The sequence below is a fragment of the Rhea americana genome, unplaced genomic scaffold (assembly GCF_003343005.1).
Source record: "Rhea americana isolate MKP2758 unplaced genomic scaffold, rheAme1 scaffold_399, whole genome shotgun sequence".
Lineage (NCBI taxonomy): Eukaryota > Metazoa > Chordata > Aves > Rheiformes > Rheidae > Rhea > Rhea americana.
In genome coordinates this window covers 413,983-422,969 of record NW_028186533.1, presented here as the reverse complement: position 1 = coordinate 422,969, position 8,987 = coordinate 413,983, and the positions used below count along the sequence as shown (strand labels likewise).

Here is an 8,987-nt window from a genome sequence, read left to right as displayed (position 1 = left end):
GCAAGCAAACGGTTTTTACAGTAAAGTATTGCTACTAATTATTTAATAATTTATACATTTTGAGTGGTTGAATTTGGGTTATTTGTTTTATCAGGTACCCAGTCCTTATATACAATATGATTATAAGTAGTAGAGATAATAATGTTAGAGTTAGTAAAATCACAACTGGATGAAGCATGTGATTAAAAATTTCTGTTGCTGTCAGTGACCATCCAAGAAGAGTTTCCCATTAATGATGTTCTCCATCTTTTTTTCACTCTTTCCATAACATGGTGTATCTCTTTTGTGTTATGATGAACAGTAATTAGAGTTCTTTATCTATTGTTTCGGATGCATTACAGCAGTTGACAGAAGTCATCATCATTGTGTTGTAGTTTTTTCACCAACGTAAGATTCATCCCAATGGGGGTAGGCAATAAGTCTTGATTTAATGTATAATTAGATTGTAACAATTGAGACATAACAGGAGCTGAATAATTAAAGTCACATCTTATAATTTTAGTAAAGTTACAAACACAAATATTTGAGTGATTGTTTGTATCTACAGTAATGTTATCTACAAATATAAAATCACAAAGGATTCTCATATAAACACATTCTTTTCCAAGATACACAAGTACAGTTTTAGTGATTTCATTAGGATGTTTTACAAAATGACAAGCATTTTGTTCAGTGTCAAGACAAATATCTTGGGCTTTGATGGTATTATTCTCACAAATAAATCCTTGTTGTTCCTGTACAACACATGCGTTCGTATCAACAGTTTGCCATTAGCTGGAATAGCATATAGTTCCATTATGATTTAATCCCAGCACAATGGGTATATGTTGTATATCAAAGCATTGTGTACTGTTAAGACAAAAGCTATAACCTTATTGTTACTGGGGTCATAAGTAAAATTGACTAAATACCACCAAGATGATGGGAATTCCTTTTCAAATCTACTTGCATTATCCCAAATTACCTTTCAAATCTCAGTGGGTAAGGTGCCTTCTTCACCTTCTCTTATATTTGCTGCTGCCATAGATTTTATCTGCAGCTGAGCTTGGATATAACTAAGAGTTAGAGAAACAGTTCTTAGAAGGAAAAGAGCTAGCACTCTCTTTCATTATTTTTCCCCATTGAGTTAATATATCAGATAAGAGCCATTGGTTAGTTCCCAGTGCTAATAGAGAAGATTGCAATGGATGTTCTAATTTGTACAAATCACTTGTTGTGCTTATTTATGAGCACTTTGACATCTATACTATTTAAGATTCCCAATCTTGTTCTTATGATACTGGTCACATCTCTCCTTGTTTGTTTTGGAGAGGAGAGGGTTCATCCATGCAGCCATGCTGACCACCCTGAATAGGATGCATTTAGGAATGGTGAACAAGTCAGTTTGATTGTGAAGATATTAATTTGCATCGGTCTAAGAGACAAGTAGATGGTAAATTGACCATCATGGGCTGTCCTAGTTGTAATGTTCAGGGTTCACCTCGCTCCATGGTATCTATTCCCCAGGCCCAATAAGCTGCTTGGCTGGTGATAGAATAGGGTATATCTGCTGGATTGAGTCCTAAATTTCAGAGAACTCCCAGACTCCAATAGCCATTTACTTTGTCCTCACTCATCATTGTTTGGTCACTGCCACATAGGCAGATTCAGTACAGGTATTCAGTTTCAATTTCACCTGATTTTCTGCAATCTCTCTTCTGCAAATTTGTCAGTTGTAATGGATCCCAGGGGATGGTTCACATATAGTATGTCACAGAGCACCACCCTGAGGTCTCTCAGTTTTTTCTCTTTTAACAATGGGTCTACCTTCATATTCAGGGGGATTTGAGAGGAACAAAGGATCATCTTGTTCTAGCTCACTMTTATTGGGATCACCCCAGATGTTTCCATCCCAATCTTCAGGGGACATTATTAGTTTCCTGATCCGTACAATGTTGGGGGAGGGAGGGAGCCAGGAACTCACATAAGCATCACCTTGTCCTTTTCTCACAGCTTTTGTCTTTTCTCCCATTACTCCTGTAACTTTCTGCAGTTGTTTAATTTCAAAGATAGTAACAACTCAGTTGCCTTTCTACCTTCTATTTCTTTCTTTCCAGGTATTCTTTAACAGTTTCTCAGTTTTTCTAACTGTCACAAATCCATTCGTCTGAGAAGTTGGGACTTGGGTTCACTCCATGCCTCCAAAAATAATTGGTGATACTACTTGCCATCCTGTTGACTGCGCCAATTTGTCATGGGTGAGTGATGCACTTCACTCCTAAGAGAGAAGCAGCAATATGTTTTATTGATATAAGACAGACAAACTTCAATGGTAAATAAGACAGTGGTTTGACAAGATTCAATGGCAAGGTACACTTGGTTATTTACTGCACAGAGGACAGAGTCAAACAAAATCATCAAGGAGACCCTCCTGTTGAGTCATGAGGTTTAGAGTGGACCCCTTTGCTTTCCAAACTCCTTCTCAGAGGAGTCTGGATGCAGCTGGATCCAATCTTAGTGCTAGACTTGGTCAACAGTTTATGTCTAAAGGTTTATGTGCACAATCAATCCAAGATACAGCTTAGCAAAGTTTCAACATGCTGTTAGTCACTTACTGAGAATCTGTTGTGGGTAAGGAATCTCTCAACCTTGAGAAGTAACCTTGAGAGGCATCCCTGCTCAAGCAGAGGTTCTGCCATGCAGCCCGATGCTGTGCAGGAGAGCTCAATGAGATCTGGGCTGCAGAGCTATTTATGGGCATGGAGTTTGACTCGTGGTCGTATAATATCTAGTGTGGAGATGTACCTTTTTTGCTGACCTCAGGCCATGTTGGGGAAAAGATACTCCTTTTTGTTAATTTCAGGCCCATTTCTGGCTCTATCAGTTGCAACCAGTATCACCTAGTTCCTTCTGGTCAGCCCTGCGTGCTGTCAGTTATTTGCAGTCAGCTGGGGCCTGAGATAAGGGCATTGGGGAGATAGTTATGCTTTGCCACACTTTGGGCCTGAGATTGGGGCAGAGTGGGAGGTGGGAAATAGTTGCTCTCTGCCACATCTCTTCTACTCAGCTAATAACACCACTCCAAATCATGCTTGTCATTAAAGGAAGGGAAAGAAAATGGCTGTTCTGTGAGCAGATTAGTAGAAGGAGCAGAAATGCTGTGACAGATATTGCTGCCTGCAAACTTCATCTGCAGTGGCATGAAATGAAATTAGCAGAGGTAATCTGGGAGGTGACTGAGCTGAGGAGATTAAAGTGAAAAATGAAAGCATACTCCATTCTTGGCAACACTTACACACCCGCTACACTCAGTAATCCTCCCCCAAGATCTTTCTTTCTCATCATCCTGCTTTTTAAAAACTTCCTCCAAGCAAGTGCCATAGATGCTCTCGGGATGCCTGGGATGAGGAAGTAAGGCTTTCACTCTTAGACCCTTTTTTTCAGACCTCCATATTTGCAGTGTGTGTTAAGAAGTTTTGGCTTCCAGGATTTGATTATACAAATCCTCAAGCAATGGACTTGTAATAGTATCCAGAGAAAGTTCCCTGCCAAAACACTGAAGACATTTGTGAAAGGTATTACAAAAAAATCCCTTAAAAAGAAAATTCTCTGCTTTTAACAAGCTGCAATCCCTAGGAAAGTTTTCCTCTACTTTTTTTTTAATCTCATAATGGTGACCCTAACATCATGATGTATCACTCTTATTTTCCCTGAGGTCTGATAAAAGGCTGATAATTCAGTTCAATTGTTCATTCCAGGTTTCAAATTCAGCTCCATCTGTGGCAGATAGAGACAGCTTCAATGTTTGGTGCATTCCTTTGATTTTGTTCTCATTCCATCCCATCCTCTCCCTCTCCCTCCTACATGAGAGGACAAAGTGTTCATGTTCTAGCCAGAGCTGGTCAGTCACAGTTCTACAGTCACTTTGCTGTAGCAGGATTTGGCACTGATGCTGAATTGCATGACCTTTCCCAGACCCTATCCTCATGCCAATACAAATGTTCATCCAGCTGCAAAGGGAAGTGATCCAAGTTGAAACTAACCTGAAACTGCCCCCAAACACACACACAAATACTAGTTTTAATTCAGCTTCAGGGAATCAAATACACCTTGTGGCCCACAAAGATGAGTACAAACTCCAGGGGGACCAAAACATGTACCAGGAGTGGATCACAGGTAGCTGGTGAGACAGGCTACAGGAAAGGCATCCTGTAGTCTATCCAGCATAGGGAAGGGAGGGGATGGGCCCACACCAGCAGGGAGAGTGGATGCTGGGAGCCTGTTTGACTACAAGCACAGAAAGGCGAATTTGATGCCCTGTAGAGGTTCAGAGAATGGAGCTCCCAAGGGGCTGGTGCAATCCCATAGTGGAATATGGAAGTAGACAGGAGTCCTGGAGAGGAAGGTCTATATCTGATGCTAACCTGGAGGGAAGCAGACAGTGAAAACACTAAAGAAAGGAGTCTGAGGTGTTAGGTAAGGCAAGAGAAGGGTATCTCTTTGGCAAGGCACACTGGCTCTTTTAGGCTGCAAGGAAATACCAATTGTTACAATAAGAAATCAGATGGAAAAGCCTTTGAAATATTTATTGATCAAGGATGTTAAAAACCTCCTATTTGCCACAAAAGCAGAGATGAGAATATAGCTCCCAGTGATTCCTCTTAACTGGGTACCAGTGGGAGAGAGCACATCCTCTGTTTATGTTCAGGCATGGGCAAGCACACACACACTTCAAATATTTTCAACAGCTCTAATGACAGATCATGCCCCCTAATCAACAGCTTCATTAGTATTTAATGCAATTGTGCAGACAGGGGCCATCTGTCTGTCTTATGCCAGAACTTCACCCTATCCAAGATCTGTTTACAATATTTCAGTTAGTGATCTTAAGAAGAACCACCTTCTTGTCTGGTGTAAATGGTATGTGGTAGATGGTTATTAAAGGGAGTTAAATTATCAGGCCACCCTGATGAGAGCTTAGCTCTGATCTCTGTTAGCTCCAGTGGAATGACAAAGGTCTACATCTGCAAAGGATGTTGCTCAGAGTCTGCTAGCCAGGTTCTTCAGATTTGTTTTCCYTTTTTCTTCTCCTAGAGAAATAGGAATGAAAGCATTGTGTGTAAATTTGGGGCAGTCAGTTAACTGTGGATAGGCCTATATTTAATCAACCAGCAATGAGGTGGTCTAAGAAGCTGATGGGGCCCTAGTATCTAAACGGGGTGATGGCTTGCCACCAAACAGACAGACACCATTTTCTCAGAATTGGTGGAGCATTCTCAGATGTTCCCCTTTCTCTGGAATTGTGGCTTCCAATCAATCCACATCAATCTCAACAACATCTAAAAGCCCCTGGCGGTTGATCTCTCAGATAAGGTGGTAGATAGCATTGTCCTCACTATTTTGGCAGGGCCAAGACAGCTGCTTCAACTTCTGCAGGCATTCATTCCTCTTTCCTGTCAGGAGGGGAATTCTGTATCCATCCTGAAACTTTGCAATTGCTGCCTTTAGTGCTTTCTTCTTGTAGAGAAGGAACTTTACCCAGTAGAAACACAGGCCTTGACGGTATTTGAGGCTGAGGGTATCCGTGCTCTTCTGCAGCTCCTTATAGATCTGCTCTTCCTGTGATGGATCTCTTGCACCATATAATTCTGCTAATTACAGCTTTATGAACACGAGGTTGAGGTCTGGACATTTCTGAAGAATTTCCTCAAGGACCTTGATGGCTGTCTCCAATATCTTCTCCTTGCTTTCCTTCTCTGCATTAAGCCACTGTTTCTTATAGCACTTGGCCAAGGCTTGGTAGAGAAGGTGGTAATGTGGATCCAGCTGCAGGGCTCGCTCCAATATCTCAGTTGATTGCTCTGCAGGCTGTGGAGCCTGTGTAGAGCTAAACCTTTGAGGACTTCAGGATCAGAGCTTTTCTCCGCACTTTATTCCATCAAGTCAGTTGATCTTTCTTTATCCAGTGATTTAAGCAGCCTGGCTAAAAACATCTTGGCTCTGTAGTTAACTGGCTGCTCAAGGACAGTTCTTTCCAACTGGATTATGGCTTTTTTTTGCAAAATTAGGATACCACAAGTAAATCCAGGAGGCATAAAAAGCCAATTCCAGCCCAGCATGGAAATGCTTGTTTCCTGGTTCAAGCATCAATGCCTGCTCAAAGCATTCCCTTGCCCATTCCCTATTATGGCTTCTGACAGCCAAGACTGACCAGCCTTTCTGGGCCTGGATATACCAGATCATCATTGCATCCCAAGGAATTGGGTAGAGCTTCTGAATTCGGTCCGGATAGCTCTCAGCCTCTGGGTAAAACGCCTGAAGGTAATAGATCCAAGCGTAATTCCCATAGATAACCAAAGAACTAGCAGAGAAGGCATCTGGCTTGTCTGATCTCAGATGCTCTTCAGCTTTTTCAAGACTTTGCAGGGCCTCTCTATTCTGGCCTTTCTGCTGGTAGAGGTATGCCTGCAGCCCCAAGAGTGCCGCCTGGTTTTGATGGAGGTATGTGCTTGATTTCAACAGCCAGTTTCTGCAGGACATGTGCAGGTTCAACATGAGCTATTACACCCAAGTCCCATGTGAAATGGCACTGAAGGGAATTCAGCTTTTCTTGCAGTTGTTCATTGCTACAGAAAGAAAAAGTGGATCATGAAGAGGCATCATCTAGAGGTGTGGGGTCCTGTGGTGCCCAAATGCAGAGGACAAAGGAGCACCTAGCTGTACATGAAATAGGAGGGAGGGATGGGAGATGGGCCTGTCCCTTTGGCTCACACCAGTTCCTTGCACTCAAGCTATCAGAGAACCCATAAATCTTCATTCCCATCGAACCATCTCCAGAGAATCATCTGGAAAGTTTCATCTCTGGCTTGCAGATCTCTGAAAGGGAGGCATTCAAGATGTTGATGAGTGACTGTTACAATGCATAGGGAGGGGGAGAAAATACCAGAGAAGTAGGGCAGATACTTCTGTCTATTGATTTCGTTAACAATCTTTAATAGAAACGTAGCAATTTGGATATTAAGTGTTAGCACCACTGTAATTGGACTAATAATCACTCTTTGCTACATTTTTATTAGACTGTTAAAGAATTAATTAGACTAGCAATAAGTTCTAATTCTTGGATCCTCATATAAGCATGTTCTTTCCGTTGCCCATAATGAAACTGTGTATGTGTAGTGAGGACACCTGCGGAAGATCTGATGAGGAGTCAATGACTAGCAGAGTACATGTGTCAGAGCCCAATACTCTCTGACCAGGTTCTTTTAGATATTCCACACATATGGAGAGCGCAATATTTAATTTAAAAGTTTAATTTGAAGATACTTGGGTATACATGGGATTTTTGATTTAGCAGAGTGATACAGTAATATACTGGAATCACAATACAAGTGCAATTGCTATTACCAGTCTGTATAATACACTAACTGTCACAGTTGGCATCCCCAGTCGCCAGGAAGGAATACGTGGGTTGAAGCCAGCTCCAGCTTGTTGCTCTCTTGAAAAATTCTTTTGTTAGTTGTTCAGGTTTTATATTCTATGTTGGGCTGAAGCACATATTCACTTCCCCCATGCTGGTCTGGCTAATCTCAGAGAGACAGTCACACCTTTTGTTCAACTCAGAAGGAAACACCCTTTTTTTTCACCAAATTTTCGGTTACTTATCTAAAACAAAGGTCACTCGCTGTGTTAAGATAAAGTCATGTAATGGTTGYGATTACTAGGCTGCGTCTTCCTGAGCTTGAAGAGCATCTTGCATGTGTTCGTCTCCTCTGAGCCTTCTTTCATTACAGGGGTTATTGGTCGGTCACAATGTGATAGCAGGCCCAGCACGTGAAACTACACACTGACCAAATTCCCATCAGAACCACGCATACATATTCTGTTTTGTCCACAATGTCTAGCTGCTTCCTAGACAGTAGTTTTTCGTGGTTAGCGCAGCTAAGATAAGGAAAAAGTTCTAGTAGATAAAAGGGGAGGCCCTTGGGTTACAAGAGAGGAGTCCCATCTGGGCTTTCAACCTGAGCATCCAACCTGTGCCTGCAGCAGCATCCTGTCAATGACCTCTCTTTGCAATTCCCGGGTTTCCCTGTTCAGTTTAGAGTATAAGTCCTGTATTAAATCTATCTTGTTTAACCCSTCATGATCTTTGAGTGCCTCTCTCCACCGGTATCTGACCCTCTTTTGCGTGCCACATGGTCACAGTGTGTAATAACAGAGACATACAGGGCAGCCTCTCAAGGAAACAAGTATTTGGGAATGCACCTGCCTGGAGCAACCCGGGCCCACCACAACATATCCCAGGCAAGATGGCAGCAGAGCCCCTCTTTGTAGACTCAGCTCCAAAAGCACACTTTTGGCCCTTCTACTGTGTTTACCCCTAAGCACTCACCAGGATAGGCTCCTTGCTTGAGAGAAGCAAGTGCAAAACTCATTCAAGACAGGTCATGCAGAAGGTAGTGACAAGAACCAACTGTTTCATTGCCCTTATAGTGGGGAGTGGAGAGCTACCTGGTACACTACAAGGCTGTAACACCTTTGTTGTGCCCAGCACTTTGGGATGCACCAACTATCATGGCCAGGATCCACACTCCAATACCAGTTATGTCAGCAGATTTAGGCAGCTGGTGCAGGCCTGGGCAGGCCTAAGCTGAGGCTCATCCTCCGCTCCTCATTTCTCATCCTCCATGACCACTGTCTCCAGCTCAGCACCAGTGCTTTCACATCCCATAGGCACATGCACTCTGTCTGCCAGTATATCACTTCCTCCCAGTCTGTTGTCACCTAAAAAGGTAGTAAATGCCTCCTTTCTACTGCCACATTGCTAATGGACATACTGAGCCAGAATACAGCTCTACAGTTCAAAAATTAACCACTGGAAACAATTTTCTTGACAAATTTCCCACACTGGTTTGTACCCTCTTTGCCATTGCTCCTTCTGGACCTGAGAGGGCCAGCTGAAGTCTATGGCCTGCATCAGACCATGAGACAGTTTCATTTAATCCCCAAGG

The 8,987-nt window shown here is 42.5% G+C and overlaps 2 pseudogenes; both read right to left on the bottom strand.

The window, feature by feature from the left end:
• Positions 1–335: 335 nt before the first annotated feature.
• LOC146590880 (uncharacterized) lies at positions 336–1,241 on the bottom strand (annotated as a pseudogene).
• Positions 1,242–5,343: 4,102 nt separating this feature from the next.
• On the bottom strand, positions 5,344–6,802 carry LOC146590879 (antiviral innate immune response effector IFIT1-like; annotated as a pseudogene).
• Between the last annotated feature and the right edge of the window lie 2,185 nt (positions 6,803–8,987).